This window comes from Papaver somniferum, unplaced genomic scaffold (assembly GCF_003573695.1).
Source record: "Papaver somniferum cultivar HN1 unplaced genomic scaffold, ASM357369v1 unplaced-scaffold_45, whole genome shotgun sequence".
In the NCBI taxonomy this organism is placed as follows: domain Eukaryota; kingdom Viridiplantae; phylum Streptophyta; class Magnoliopsida; order Ranunculales; family Papaveraceae; genus Papaver; species Papaver somniferum.
This window is the reverse complement of record NW_020647082.1, coordinates 299,330-315,921: the sequence shown is the minus strand read 5'-3', so window position 1 is coordinate 315,921 and position 16,592 is coordinate 299,330. Positions and strand designations below refer to the sequence as shown.

At 36.4% G+C, this 16,592-nt stretch overlaps 1 pseudogene; it reads right to left on the bottom strand.

Moving 5' to 3' along the window:
* Positions 1–14,939: 14,939 nt before the first annotated feature.
* Positions 14,940–16,338, bottom strand: LOC113342603 (annotated as a pseudogene).
* Between the last annotated feature and the right edge of the window lie 254 nt (positions 16,339–16,592).

The window sequence follows — 16,592 nt, the reverse complement described above, 5'->3', positions numbered from 1 at the left end:
TTATCACCACCACCAACCACCAATTACCACCACCACCTCCACCCACCACCACCGCCAACCACCTCCGATTATCACCACCACCAACCACCGATTACCACCACCACCTCCAATTACCATCTCCACCAACCACCACCACCTCTATATATAGCTTAATTTAAAACATTAACAAATATATTGTCACAAACCCATTACTTGTCATTCGTTTTTGATTGAATAAATGAGAAGTAATCATCAAAATGAGTTAAAAATGGAAGTTGCAGAGAGGTTTAATGGAGGTTTTTTTCAGAGAAAAGTTCGGTTATGTCGAAAAAACAAGTCTCATCCGAACTTTTAGTTCGGTTACGTCGCAAAACGTTCGGTTTGTCGCAAAAAGTTCGGTTATCACCGATTAATTTTTCTTAACCGAACTCAGAGTTCGGTTGATTCGCAAAAAATACTTTTAACCGAACTCCTTGTATTAGAACAACACAAGTCCATAAGTTCGGTTCCTTCGCAAAATAAGGATATCACCGAACTTTAAGTTCGGTTGGTAGAGAAATTTGATATGTAACCGAACACACAAGATGTACCCAAATAAATTGTTAAGTTCAAAGTTCGGTTACCTACCATTTTATATTAGGTAACCGAATATAGCACTGTAACTTTGTTCTTTTTTTAATCGGTGAGTTCGGTTAGATACGCTTTTGGATAAAAGTTTGCGAACCAACCGAACTTCTTACACTTGGAATAAATTTTTTTTAATGTAAAGTTCGGTTGGATAGTTGGTTGGTATGAACTTTGCGTACCAACCGAAATTATGTATAGTTGGTAAAATTTTTTTTGACGTAAAGTTCGGTTAGTTATTGTTTGCAAAACAACTGAACTTCTAGACCCTAAAGTTCGGTTACATTGCGGGCAAACCGAACATTACACTGTACGACCAAAACCTCCATTAACGAGCGAGTTCGGTAACCTGCGTGTTTGGAAAACGTAACCGAACTACACTTTCAGGTGTGTTCGGTTACATGTTCTTGACATATGGTAACCGAACTGGCCCAAATCTACATACAAAATTTCATTTTTTTGAAAGTTTGGAGCAATTAAACCAACATTATTTAAGTTTGAAGCCTACCTGATAACCCAAATGCTCTTCCTCCGGTTGTGGTTGGTAAAATCCATCGTTTTCATCTTGAGATTGAGTTTGAGGAAGAATACAATCACCATCTAAGAAATAACTCATATTCGGATCATTGTGAAGATTAACAAATACTCTAGGAGAGGAAGGAGATGAAGATTCAGATGTGCTATCCTCAATTGAATCATTACTTGAATATTCAAGATTAGTGAACTCAAAAAAAAAAAAATATTTTCCATGTTTTTCTTCTTCATCTTCTCTAACTTTACTCTCTCAATAATTCTACTTCTTTAGCTTAATCATTTCACTAATCATTGTCCAAAATTAATCAGGAGGGTAGTTTAGGTATTAATATAAATATCTAGATAAGGGGTGACCTAGATTTACTTCTAAATGTCTTACTAAAAATAGAATCATGGTCCGCAAAAAAACTATGGTCCCCAAAAAATCTTTCTTAGTAAATCACATGAATTGTCCATATACATCCACCAAACCCTATATTTTTTTTTGTAGAAATTTTACTACGAGGATTTTTTTGCTCGATAATAAATTTTTTACTAATACTAAAAAATTGCAAGAGCTTTACAATTCACTCAAAGGAATGCCCACATTAACAAATACAAAAACGAAAACTAAGCTTTATCTAGAACTTCCAGATGTGAAAAGAAACTAGGCATACACAAAAATGTTCTTTTTTCTCCTCTAGACAAACTATCACCTAGTTTTCCTAGATTATGTGTAGAGAAATTTATTTCCCTGTAACTATGAAATAAAATTAAAACTCCCCAGACCAGCTAAAATTTTATTATTTCATCTATTGAGTGCATACCAAGGCACTTTTCCGTAAGTAAATGACTTGATAGCAAGAACTGAATTAGATCTAATGCATACGTGCAGAAACCCCTTGCTTAATGCCCAGTGACATGCATTTATAATTGCAAAAATCTCTTCTTGAAAGTTTGTTGCCACTCCTAGTCCACCTGCAGAAGCAACCAGAACACCACCTCCACTATCTCTGCATATAAATCCATACCCTGCATCTCCAGGGTTACCTCTTGAAGCACCATCACAATAATGCATAAGTTCACATCCTAACTAGAGTTTCTACCTTTTCTTTCTCTAATCCCATGTTCTCTAGCTTTGCCTTCCTTTCGAGCTGCATTAAAGATCTGTAATCCTCACCTACACCATAATCGGTGTCTCAAAAAGCTGAATAGTGTATCGGGCATATAGGCTCAGTGGGCTTTGTTCAAATCCATTTGGAATATTTCAAACGGGCATTTTAGTAAAGAATGATTTTTTAGGGACCATATATGGTTTTTTCGAGGGGATCATGGTTTTATTAGGGCACCTTCCCTATAGTTATATGAGGTGTCCTAAAGTATTAAAATGACTAACCTACCCTTAACCTAATTTAATTTACAACCAACCTAATAACCACCTATATATATAACCACCACCTCCTCCCACCACCACCACCCACCGCCGTCGCCGCCCATCACCGCCGATTACCACTGCCACCACCACCTCCGATTATCACCACCACCAACCACCAATTACCACCACCACCTCCACCCACCACCACCGCCAACCACCTCCGATTATCACCACCACCAACCACCGATTACCACCACCACCTCCAATTACCATCTCCACCAACCACCACCATCTATATATAGCTTAATTTAAAACATTAACAAATATATTCTCACAAACCCATTACTTGTCATTCGTTTTTGATTGAATAAATGAGAAGTAATCATCAAAATGAGTTAAAAATGGAAGTTGCAGAGAGGTTTAATGGAGGTTTTTTTCAGAGAAAAGTTCGGTTATGTCGAAAAAACAAGTCTCATCCGAACTTTTAGTTCGGTTACGTCGCAAAACGTTCGGTTTGTCGCAAAAAGTTCGGTTATCACCGATTAATTTTTCTTAACCGAACTCAGAGTTCGGTTGATTCGCAAAAAATACTTTTAACCGAACTCCTTGTATTAGAACAACACAAGTCCATAAGTTCGGTTCCTTCGCAAAATAAGGATATCACCGAACTTTAAGTTCGGTTGGTAGAGAAATTTGATATGTAACCGAACACACAAGATGTACCCAAATAAATTGTTAAGTTCAAAGTTCGGTTACCTACCATTTTATATTAGGTAACCGAATATAGCACTGTAACTTTGTTCTTTTTTTAATCGGTGAGTTCGGTTAGATACGCTTTTGGATAAAAGTTTGCGAACCAACCGAACTTCTTACACTTGGAATAAATTTTTTTTAATGTAAAGTTCGGTTGGATAGTTGGTTGGTATGAACTTTGCGTACCAACCGAAATATATGTATAGTTGGTAAAATTTTATTTTGACGTAAAGTTCGGTTAGTTATTGTTTGCAAAACAACTGAACTTCTAGACCCTAAAGTTCGGTTACATTGCGGGCAAACCGAACATTACACTGTACGACCAAAACCTCCATTAACGAGCGAGTTCGGTAACCTGCGTGTTTGGAAAACGTAACCGAACTACACTTTCAGGTGTGTTCGGTTACATGTTCTTGACATATGGTAACCGAACTGGCCCAAATCTACATACAAAATTTCATTTTTTTGAAAGTTTGGAGCAATTAAACCAACATTATTTAAGTTTGAAGCCTACCTGATAACCCTAATGCTCTCCTCCGGTTGTGGTTGGTAAAATCCATCGTTTTCATCTTGAGATTGAGTTTGAGGAAGAATACAATCACCATCTAAGAAATAACTCATATTCGGATCATTGTGAAGATTAACAAATACTCTAGGAGAGGAAGGAGATGAAGATTCAGATGTGCTATCCTCAATTGAATCATTACTTGAATATTCAAGATTAGTGAACTCAAAAAAAAAAATATTTTCCATGTTTTTCTTCTTCATCTTCTCTAACTTTACTCTCTCAATAATTCTACTTCTTTAGCTTAATCATTTCACTAATCATTGTCCAAAATTAATCAGGAGGGTAGTTTAGGTATTAATATAAATATCTAGATAAGGGGTGACCTAGATTTACTTCTAAATGTCTTACTAAAAATAGAATCATGGTCCGCAAAAAAACTATGGTCCCCAAAAAATCTTTCTTAGTAAATCACATGAATTGTCCATATACATCCACCAAACCCTATATTTTTTTTGTAGAAATTTTACTACGAGGATTTTTTTGCTCGATAATAAATTTTTTACTAATACTAAAAAATTGCAAGAGCTTTACAATTCACTCAAAGGAATGCCCACATTAACAAATACAAAAACGAAAACTAAGCTTTATCTAGAACTTCCAGATGTGAAAAGAAACTAGGCATACACAAAAATGTTCTTTTTTCTCCTCTAGACAAACTATCACCTAGTTTTCCTAGATTATGTGTAGAGAAATTTATTTCCCTGTAACTATGAAATAAAATTAAAACTCCCCAGACCAGCTAAAATTTTATATTTCATCTATTGAGTGCATACCAAGGCACTTTTCCGTAAGTAAATGACTTGATAGCAAGAACTGAATTAGATCTAATGCATACGTGCAGAAACCCCTTGCTTAATGCCCAGTGACATGCATTTATAATTGCAAAAATCTCTTCTTGAAAGTTTGTTGCCACTCCTAGTCCACCTGCAGAAGCAACCAGAACACCACCTCCACTATCTCTGCATATAAATCCATACCCTGCATCTCCAGGGTTACCTCTTGAAGCACCATCACAATAATGCATAAGTTCACATCCTAACTAGAGTTTCTACCTTTTCTTTCTCTAATCCCATGTTCTCTAGCTTTGCCTTCCTTTCGAGCTGCATTAAAGATCCGTAATCCTCACCTACACCATAATCGGTGTCTCAAAAAGCTGAATAGTGTATCGGGCATATAGGCTCAGTGGGCTTTGTTCAAATCCATTTGGAATATTTCAAACGGGCATTTTAGTAAAGAATGATTTTTAGGGACCATATATGGTTTTTTCGAGGGGATCATGGTTTTATTAGGGCACCTTCCCTATAGTTATATGAGGTGTCCTAAAGTATTAAAATGACTAACCTACCCTTAACCTAATTTAATTTACAACCAACCTAATAACCACCTATATATAACCACCACCTCCTCCCACACCACCACCCACCGCCGTCGCCGCCCATCACCGCCGATTACCACTGCCACCACCACCTCCGATTATCACCACCACCAACCACCAATTACCACCACCACCTCCACCCACCACCACCGCCAACCACCTCCGATTATCACCACCACCAACCACCGATTACCACCACCACCTCCAATTACCATCTCCACCAACCACCACCACCTCTATATATAGCTTAATTTAAAACATTAACAAATATATTCTCACAAACCCATTACTTGTCATTCGTTTTTGATTGAATAAATGAGAAGTAATCATCAAAATGAGTTAAAAATGGAAGTTGCAGAGAGGTTTAATGGAGGTTTTTTTCAGAGAAAAGTTCGGTTATGTCGAAAAAACAAGTCTCATCCGAACTTTTAGTTCGGTTACGTCGCAAAACGTTCGGTTTGTCGCAAAAAGTTCGGTTATCACCGATTAATTTTTCTTAACCGAACTCAGAGTTCGGTTGATTCGCAAAAAATACTTTTAACCGAACTCCTTGTATTAGAACAACACAAGTCCATAAGTTCGGTTCCTTCGCAAAATAAGGATATCACCGAACTTTAAGTTCGGTTGGTAGAGAAATTTGATATGTAACCGAACACACAAGATGTACCCAAATAAATTGTTAAGTTCAAAGTTCGGTTACCTACCATTTTATATTAGGTAACCGAATATAGCACTGTAACTTTGTTCTTTTTTTAATCGGTGAGTTCGGTTAGATACGCTTTTGGATAAAAGTTTGCGAACCAACCGAACTTCTTACACTTGGAATAAATTTTTTTTAATGTAAAGTTCGGTTGGATAGTTGGTTGGTATGAACTTTGCGTACCAACCGAAATATATGTATAGTTGGTAAAATTTTATTTTGACGTATAGTTCGGTTAGTTATTGTTTGCAAAACAACTGAACTTCTAGACCCTAAAGTTCGGTTACATTGCGGGCAAACCGAACATTACACTGTACGACCAAAACCTCCATTAACGAGCGAGTTCGGTAACCTGCGTGTTTGGAAAACGTAACCGAACTACACTTTCAGGTGTGTTCGGTTACATGTTCTTGACATATGGTAACCGAACTGGCCCAAATCTACATACAAAATTTCATTTTTTTGAAAGTTTGGAGCAATTAAACCAACATTATTTAAGTTTGAAGCCTACCTGATAACCCAAATGCTCTTCCTCCGGTTGTGGTTGGTAAAATCCATCGTTTTCATCTTGAGATTGAGTTTGAGGAAGAATACAATCACCATCTAAGAAATAACTCATATTCGGATCATTGTGAAGATTAACAAATACTCTAGGAGAGGAAGGAGATGAAGATTCAGATGTGCTATCCTCAATTGAATCATCACTTGAATATTCAAGATTAGTGAACTCAAAAAAAAAAATATTTTCCATGTTTTTCTTCTTCATCTTCTCTAACTTTACTCTCTCAATAATTCTACTTCTTTAGCTTAATCATTTCACTAATCATTGTCCAAAATTAATCAGGAGGGTAGTTTAGGTATTAATATAAATATCTAGATAAGGGGTGACCTAGATTTACTTCTAAATGTCTTACTAAAAATAGAATCATGGTCCGCAAAAAAACTATGGTCCCCAAAAAATCTTTCTTAGTAAATCACATGAATTGTCCATATACATCCACCAAACCCTATATTTTTTTTTTGTAGAAATTTTACTACGAGGATTTTTTTGCTCGATAATAAATTTTTTACTAATACTAAAAAATTGCAAGAGCTTTACAATTCACTCAAAGGAATGCCCACATTAACAAATACAAAAACGAAAACTAAGCTTTATCTAGAACTTCCAGATGTGAAAAGAAACTAGGCATACACAAAAATGTTCTTTTTTCTCCTCTAGACAAACTATCACCTAGTTTTCCTAGATTATGTGTAGAGAAATTTATTTCCCTGTAACTATGAAATAAAATTAAAACTCCCCAGACCATCTAAAATTTTATTATTTCATCTATTGAGTGCATACCAAGGCACTTTTCCGTAAGTAAATGACTTGATAGCAAGAACTGAATTAGATCTAATGCATACGTGCAGAAACCCCTTGCTTAATGCCCAGTGACATGCATTTATAATTGCAAAAATCTCTTCTTGAAAGTTTGTTGCCACTCCTAGTCCACCTGCAGAAGCAACCAGAACACCACCTCCACTATCTCTGCATATAAATCCATACCCTGCATCTCCAGGGTTACCTCTTGAAGCACCATCACAATAATGCATAATTTCGCTTCCAACTGGGAGATGGAAAACCCGTTATTGTTTCATATGAAAAAACTGTAATTGTATCATAGGAATAAACATGAAAATAAGCTTCTAGGAGACCGAGGAAGATCCCGAGCAAAATCTTACATCACTATTAGAAATTAACATGACCCATCAAAGAACATATCTGATATCTCTATCAGGTGGACACACAAACTGTTTCTTAATGAAATTGAGTTCACATGCACGTAACCCTGCTAATCATGTTATACATTGTCTGAATCAAAATCAACAAACAAAAATTGATGCAAAAGTCCATAAAGACGAGCAACAACTAAAACTATAAATTTTTCATCTACAAACTAACTTAATTCCTCGTCGTTTGGAAGAATAATGAAAAAACTAAAGAAGCCCAAAACTTACCAAACTATGATTGATGTCTGTGTACCTCAAAAAGCCAAAAAGTAAGTATCAAAGATGGTAAGGATCTTGTATAAGATTTCAAAGAGTAAAGAATCTGAAAAGGCATCTTTCTGACCCCAACCAGTTGTTGAAGAGATCCAATTCCACAACTTCCCAATTTCATAGACCATCCTAATTAGAGCACCTGAAAATAAGAATTTGAATACTAGAGATATATATATATGAAGGCATCAAGGAGTTTCTTGGGGCAAAAAAGTACTCTCTCCGTCTCTAATTAGATGACTTAGTTGTAGTTTGCACAATTTTTAAGATAAGGATGTTAGTAAAACTTAGAAATGATTTATCTCTTAAACTATATCGCGGTTTTTCGTAAACTTTATACCGTTGAAAAGCATTTTAAAACACCTACTTAACGAATATAAACATAACTATCAAGTTATACATATTTCTTATGGTAACAAAAATAGGTCATCTATTTATGGGACAAAACTTAAAACCAAGTAGGTCATCTAATTAGGGACGGAGGGAATATATTGCAACAGGTAAAAGGATTGAAGCTCCATATATTATCCGCTTTTAACTATCAATAAAAATGAAGCAATCTTTCTTCAACATTTAGATTAGAATGCACAATAACAGATAAATGAAATAGGTTTCACAAACTCAACTTAGAGTTTAACACTATACAGATTTTCTTTGAGGGTATAGGAAATTTTAGCAGCATTTTACTAAACTTCATCATCCGTTTCTTCCTTTGTGAGTCTTGTTTAGTTGAATAATCACTGGTAGTGAGTACCACTTTCTCCAAGCCTGGAGCATGTTTCAACACGATCTCTAAGAACTTCAGTACATTAACACATCCGCAAAGACCTTTAATCTCAACGACCTTTAGGTGGCATATCGTGCATGACACAGACAACCCTGCATCCCAGTAGTCCCCTGTGTTCTCCGGATTGAACTTCACCGAGATAATAACCAGATAGAATATTAGATCTAATCAAATTTTATAGCTCTCAGATTTGGGGTTCATTAATAATGAAAAATTCGTACGAATGCTTCATGAATACCTCGTTACAATATGGATACAGTGGAGGATTGAATGGATTTCCCTGGATATTGAGCATTGCCAAACATTAAATAAAGCCACTTATTTTGACTTCAACATGACTTACTTTGGGTGATATGAAAAAGTAAAAGTAATCGCATTGAATTTAGTTAAAACCTGTGACACCAACGAAACAGATTCTAGATTAGGAGAATTCCTTAGTACGTTGAAAGTTGAACACATGTAGTCCCTTGTAAGGTAGGTGTGGAGCTCTAAATGTTGCAAATTATAAAATTCCGGTAGTTGAGTGTCTAAAATATCAGGAGCTCCACCTAAAGCCTATGGTGCACAAAAAGAAAATTAGAGAAATGTCATTCAGATTATAGTTACACTGCATGAATCACAATTACAACAACTTGTTAAAAACGATAAGAAAAATATGCATCCTATGTTGGTGACCGGTGCATGGTGCAAATGCCTAGATTGAAGGATATGCAGCTGGATAATCTCATTCATATATTAATCGACAATTCCTTATTAAGTTCCACAATGAAAATACATGTCAAACATCCTTACCTTCCAGTTACAAGCAAACGAAGGCCTAAAAAGTATTGGTTGAGGTTTGTAACATTTGGTGCAGACCTTTAATATTTTCTTTTCAAGGTCTCTAATTTTTTTCGTTGCAGAGTTACGCTAGCAGAATTAGCCATGACATGAGTAAGGATTCGTATCAAGCATTCCCGTAGGCGCTACACTTTCCAAAAACAGTGTCAAGCCAACATCAATGCATCCAATTAAGGGCTGGTTGTGCATCTCTCTACTATATACCAAGCATAAAACAAAATGGTGTTCTAATAAAACTTAATGATGAAAAGTACTATAACACAACACCACACCGGATGTCCACCTAATTCATGTTTCAAGTATTTACGTTGACAACAAAGGTTAGAGGCCATACCATGAGGACAGAATCACCGAGCATTAAGACTTTCACCTTTTAAATCCCTCTCAAAAGCCCCATTATATGTCCTGGTTTCGTATGATAGCCAAATGGTTGCAAGTGGTAATAAAATTCTGTCGCTTATGATTATTTTTTGCTATGACTATGAAGAGTGTAGGAATTGCAGCTCTTAAGACAGAGGAAGAAGTTCACAAGCAATTTGACACCATTCCTTGTCTCATGGAAGGTACTGCAAATCCAGACATTCAAAATGGCTTTCATGATTACACATTTCCCATACTATAGGTTTGTCACTATATATGAGCTTATTGAATATAGTTATGATGCAGGTTATTTCTAAAGATTAATCAATTGAAGTATCAAGAAATTTGTATATGCCAGGCCATTGATGGATGGGCTGGTACTTCATGTATTTATCTGTTTTCATTGAAGTATCAAGAATGAATGTTAGGCTTCTTCTTTGTTTGAAACATTATGTAAGAATTGACAGTTCTTATTGTATTTATGATTCTTGTGATGTATTTATAACTTTGTTGTGTATATGAAGTTTAGAATTTCATTGAATGTGGGTAAATTTGTATTTAAATTATAGCAGGAAACCCTGGCTAAGAATGAAGCCGTGGCTTCACTCTTAGCCATTTTATTTTTGTTGCTAAAAATTTAGTAACGGCTATATCATGTTATTAAATTTTTACTCTGGGAACGGAAGTCGTTCTTTGCTGACTTAATCAAGATTTAGTAACTACAGTAAAAATTTAGTAACGATTTGATTTCCGTACTAATTGAAATATTAGTAACGGCGACGTCACTGTTACGAAATCCGTTGCGACCCCAATTTAGTAACGGCAACATGGACGTTGCTAAAAATTGTTGCACCCTCTTTGGTAGCGGTTGGTGTTACAACCCTATTTTGCAACATCCTATTACAGTTTCTAAACGCTAAATTTTGTGTACTTTCCGCAATTGATTGAACAAGGAATCAGAGATGATATAGGAAGAACTTTTTTGTCCATCTTGCAAATGTATTGCAAATACGAGATAAAGAAACAAGGCTAGTGTAAATATTCTTTTACAGTGACAGAGCATGGATTCAGAACAACTCCAGAACTATTAGATACTACTTGTTTCGTAATTGGTCCATCCGGTAACCAAAAAATACAAAAATTATAAATTGGGTCTATCTGAAAATCAATTATAATGATAGAAATCCAATCTTTTCCATATTTACTTACCCCTTGATGTAAACCATGAGAAGCCACGCATAAGCTTAGATCCATTTGTGATTTCAATTTCATGGTGTCCTCCAAAAATATCCCTGTTCAAAACCCATGGACGAATTTATTATAAGATTCAGTTATTTAAACTTGCAGAGGAAAAGAGAGGGGAAACAAAGTGATACCTTTGAAGATGAGTTTTTGAACTCTAGGGAGAACATTAGTGAGAGGTTGAAGGAGAGATTCAAGGTCTTTAATGGTTGATTCTATAGAAAGTGGTTATGTAGGATGCAGCAGCAACAAACACTGACTCCTTCATTTCCCTTCTCTACCTATTCAACAAAAATTTAATTAGTAATCAAAACCCTATAATTCCATAATTCAAACCTTTAATGGTAAACACTATTTTATTATCTGTTAGAAACAAAAAACCAATACCATATTTGGAAGTCGAGTTAACTTGAGATATAAGTTGTTTTGGTTCTAGGAGAGTTCTATCATTAGAGTTTGATCTTATTAGGAAAGTGTCTTTCCTTAGTCGTGAAGTTTGTTAAACTATAAATAGGATGTTATGCCATGAGAACTTGTATACCAAATTGATTATCAATGTAGTCATTTTATGGTTCCGCATTGTACTCTCCTTTATCTTGTCTCGGTCCAACAATTGGTATCAGAGCAAGGTGAGAGGAAGAGAGAGTAGAAAGTTATAGGAGTTTTTTCGTTTTTTGGTAAAAGAATTTGGTTGCCAAAGTGTTGGTGTTTCTCAAATGTTTGAAGAGTTACGAGAGTTTAAGAAGAAGCCGAAAGTTATTCTCATGGACGTCATATACATGAAGAATCCTGGAATTTTGTTGTAGACGAAGTTAGTTATGAAGTTGGTGAAGCTGATACCCCAACAAGGTTAAGTAAGCTGCAGTATAGGATATAGATGGAAAAGTTATTCATTGAATATAATTGGTGATTGGACAAGAAGCCTTCTGTCATCCAAATAGAGATGAATGAAAGACATAGATTCAAAGTATTTTGAAGTCAGTCATGATTGGGTGAAAAATAAGGTGAAATCAGTACCATAGATTCATCATCAGAGTTGACTTGAGATTCACAAAAGAAGAACTAGGAACTAGGGTTCCTGAATTGTAGAGTGGATGTTGTTGTTGAAACAAGATGAAGAACTGAAGATGTTTCTGGTGCGCCTGTGAGAAGTTTTCAGGATAAAACAGTGGGAGTTGTTCTTGATACCAAGGTGGACCTTCCAGCTGGTTTGTTGCCATCTTTTTTGGTTATGTACAACGAGTTGTGTAGACATGTCCGTAATAAAAAAAATCAAGCAAAATTCAAATCAAGAACAGGGAGTTACGTGATGGGTTGGAGGCGTTGTGAAGTTTAGATGGAGATTGAATTAGGGTTAGAAAGAGTAATGGGTTTGTTGTAATTGGAGGCGATTCTGAGATGGAGCGAAGCAGAGTTGATGCTGGTAGTTGTAATGACAGATGGTGTTGAAGAAGAACTGAGGATTGAGAAGATGGATGATGAAGCTAGGACATATGTGTGTCTCAAGAGGACTGTTGGTTGTTGTCAGTGGAGTTGGAGGCAGTGAGGATGCTCGAGTTGTACAATGACAGGGAATCAAGGCTGTTACTGCCATTATTGGCAGTGGATATTTTCGTTTGGTGACGACAAGAGGGATTGACTGGCAGAGGAGTAAACAAAAGTTTGAATACAACTTCTATAGAAACTTGAAGGAACGTGCAATTTAAATTGAAGTTGGATACGAAGTTAAGAAAAGGAAAGTATGCAATTAAAGAAGAACAAGAAGGTTTGGTATTTTTCCTGTGACAGAGAGATTGTGAAGAAAGATATCGTGGATATATTTTAGGGGTGCGGAAGTCAGGGAGAAATTAAAAAAAAAATAATTAACTGTTGTGACTGAAGATTAAAGGCTGTTGTGGCATGGTAGGATTTGGTCTGGGAAGAGTTTCGACAGTGGTTTCAGCTTAAGGGAGGAAGGTATTATATTGGAGTTTAATCTCACATGGTGATGAAGATGATTGTGGTGATTCAGAAGTTATAAAAAGATTGTTGATAAGAGGTTGGTTGTAAATTCGAATTATGCACAAAAGATAGGAAAATTTATTACAAACTCAGAAGAGTGGCAATTCTGAATTTTATGGCAAAATTTGTATCAGTAATATAACAAAATGTGGTGAAGGAAGTGAATCAATTCCAGTGTGGAATTTGAGAATAGAAGAAGAAATAACAACAAAGTTGTGAAGAAAGAGAAGTATCAGTAGAATTTTTGGCTTCATTTGTTATTCTTTGTGCTAGGTTTTTTGTTCTTTAATTGCAACATGAGTTGTGTAAGTAAGGAGTACGATAGGAGTGTGTGTTCCTCCTGTGAAAAGAAGAAGTAGGAGTGTGTGTTCCTCCTGTGAAGATAAGTGGACTCGGTTTCGTTAAATATGAGCAAGTGAAAGATGGCAACTCATAGAGTTTAACTCTCAATAGCGATTATGGATCTTGTTAGGGAATGTTTATATGAAGCCGTGGTCTCATAAGTTATTGGGACATCGGGATTAGATCTCCCATCATCGGTCTAAAGGAGACGGAGTGATATGCAAGGTGTCATGTTGTCTAGACGATCACATTCTACTGAATAAATCGAGGGACTAAAGAGTGAACCGTTTGTCAGTTATAAAGGATTGTTGAGAATGTTTTCTCAAAGAAGTTTCAATTGAAGTGAGGCTTGATCAGTGTGCGAAAATCTTGGAGGAATGACAATCTTAGTTTAACGAAGGATGTTGGAATAATAAACCAAGACTATATTTGGAAGTCAGTTTAACTTGAGATACAAGTTGTTGTGGTTCTAGAAGAGTTTTATTATTAGAGTTTGATCTTATTAGGAAAGTGTCTTTGCTTAGTCGTCAAGTATTTTAAACTATAAATAGGTTGTTAATCCATGAGAACTTGTACACCGAATTGATTATAAATGTAGTCGTTTTATGCTTCCGCGTTGTGCTCTCCTCTCTCTTGTCTCGGTCCAACATTCTCATATTCACTTTAATACCATCTCGATTGCATTTGTATCTCACAGATCCACCTTCAACTGATTTCAAAATCAACTTTAAATAACTCTCAACTTCACAAACTCGATATAATTATCTTCAACCTCTAGGGAGAACTAGTAACACCTTGTGAAATAAAGATGAAGGTGGTGAGGAGGCGCAGAGAAAAGGAAGAGACAGTGGAGAAGAAATAGAAGAGGAAGAAGAAATGAAATTTGTCCAGGGTTTTTGGATTTTATATCCTAAACGAACGAATGTGATTAATCCAGTCAATCCTTGGATATCTGCTGCAAATTGACCATTTTCTAGTTCTGGAACATCTATATATTCGAACTAAATCTTATAATGACGGAAACGGTTTGAAATTACTTTTTCCCTCTAGCTACATTTGTACATCTTCTCTTATACAATTTAACTTCTTAATTAAGAAAATATTGTCTAAATGAATAAATATTCATTTATCGATAAATAAAAAATCCCGCTAAACGAAATTTTTTTTTGGTCACGAGGCCATTCATTTATCGAAGTTTGACTGTATGAAACATCAACCACAGGCGAGATATCTTCGACTTCGAAGTAATAATGAAATCCAATGAAAATTTGAGATGACAAAAGATCATAGAAATAACTAGAAACAAGTGAATAAATAAACAATAACAAAAACGCAAAGCCACAACCTTCAAAATATAAACCAAAAGGCGCTTCTTGCTTCAGATGGAAAACTAAATAAAAACTTGTAATTTCATATTCATAATTAATGTGCGACATTTATTCAGATGGGGCGCTCTGGGATTCCAAGAGTGTTCCCTGCCTGAATCGTTCCCCAGCCAATGAGACGCCAGCGATTCTCAACACGTCGGCTGAGAGGAACATTCTCTCCTATGCTAGTGCACACAGGTGAGGTAAGTTGAAGCGTTGCCCTGTTGTTCCTCACTGCAATAACTCGTGCGCCTGTAGACTTTGACCCAATAGTCAACATAAGCATCTCACCCCTAGCCAGGTTTGCCACTTCTCTTTGCTCCTCTGCACCTAGTAATCGCGTGAGGAGATGAAACCTCACCTGAAGTTCTACAAAAATGTCAGGAAGTGATCCAACCTCTCCAAGAACCTGACAAACCAAATTATCAACACGAGCCAAAGTGGGGTCAAGGGTGGTTCCAACCCCAATAAGGTCACCGGGCACAACAAATTGTAACTCGTTTTTCTCAGCAAAAAGTGAAACTATTTTCGAGTATACCGGTGTGCAATGGAAGATACCGTTTCCATTTTTCGCAACAATACCTGGTCGTATCTCAATCATTTAATTCACTTTCAAACCACCCCTGAGAATTCTCCCACCCTCAACGCCACCCTTAATTTGATCAACCTCAGAACCAGGCTTGTTAACATCGAATGACCGGATAATAATCATGTGTGGCGGCAAAATAAAGTTCCTCTCCAGAATAGGAATCTTTTTCACTAGGTATTCACACAAAACATCAATGTTGTATTTTAGTTGAGTAGAGATTGGGACCACCGGTGCACCATCAGCAACAATTCTCTGAATAAGCTCTTGAATATCTCCATGTTGAATTTCGCTGCAGTTTGTTGGATAATATCGACTTTGTTTTGAAGGATGATTATGTGTTGGAGACGCTGCAGACGCATGATATCCATTGCAGCCAGATGCTCTAAAGTCTGAGGTTGGGGACAACTTTCATCGACAGCTATCAGAAGTAGTGCACCGTCCATGATTGATGCTCCATTAAGCATGGTAGCCATATAAAGATCGTGACCAGGGAAGTCGACAAAAGAAACATGCCTCAGTAGTCTCATCTTTGCAGTTTCAAACCCAGGCACATGGCATGAGGGAGTATCTTATTTTCCACTTCCGTAGGCCTTATAGCACATGGGCCGAGGGCACCGTTCATCTTCACACTTGTATATTTTTCATTGGCGTAACCAAGTTTCATTGTGATGTTGCGCTCCAATTCATTCTTGAATCTCACAGTCTGAATTCCAGATATTGCTTTTACAACTGTCGACTTTCCATGCGCGACATGTCCAATCATACCAATATTAATTGTAGCTTGCTGAGAGATTACTTCAGGTGATAAAGGATGCAACATCATTACATCCAATTCACTCAGATCCTGCTCCATTAAACCTTTCTGTGCCATATTGAATCCTTGAATGAGTCAAGCTAGCGTTTTAATGTGATATCTAGCGCAAACAATCAGATCTTTCGGCAGTACTTGTAGGAGTAAAATATCGCACATGTTAGTAATCAAGCGAAGTAAAGAATACAACCTAAGCGAAGAGCATCGCACACAGCAAAGTTGAGGTGACACACCAGATGATGTCAGCAAATCACGAGTAAAGTGTGAAGAACTGTGTGAAGAGGTACGCTATGCGAAGATGAGCGATTGTATATGAGCGAATGTGT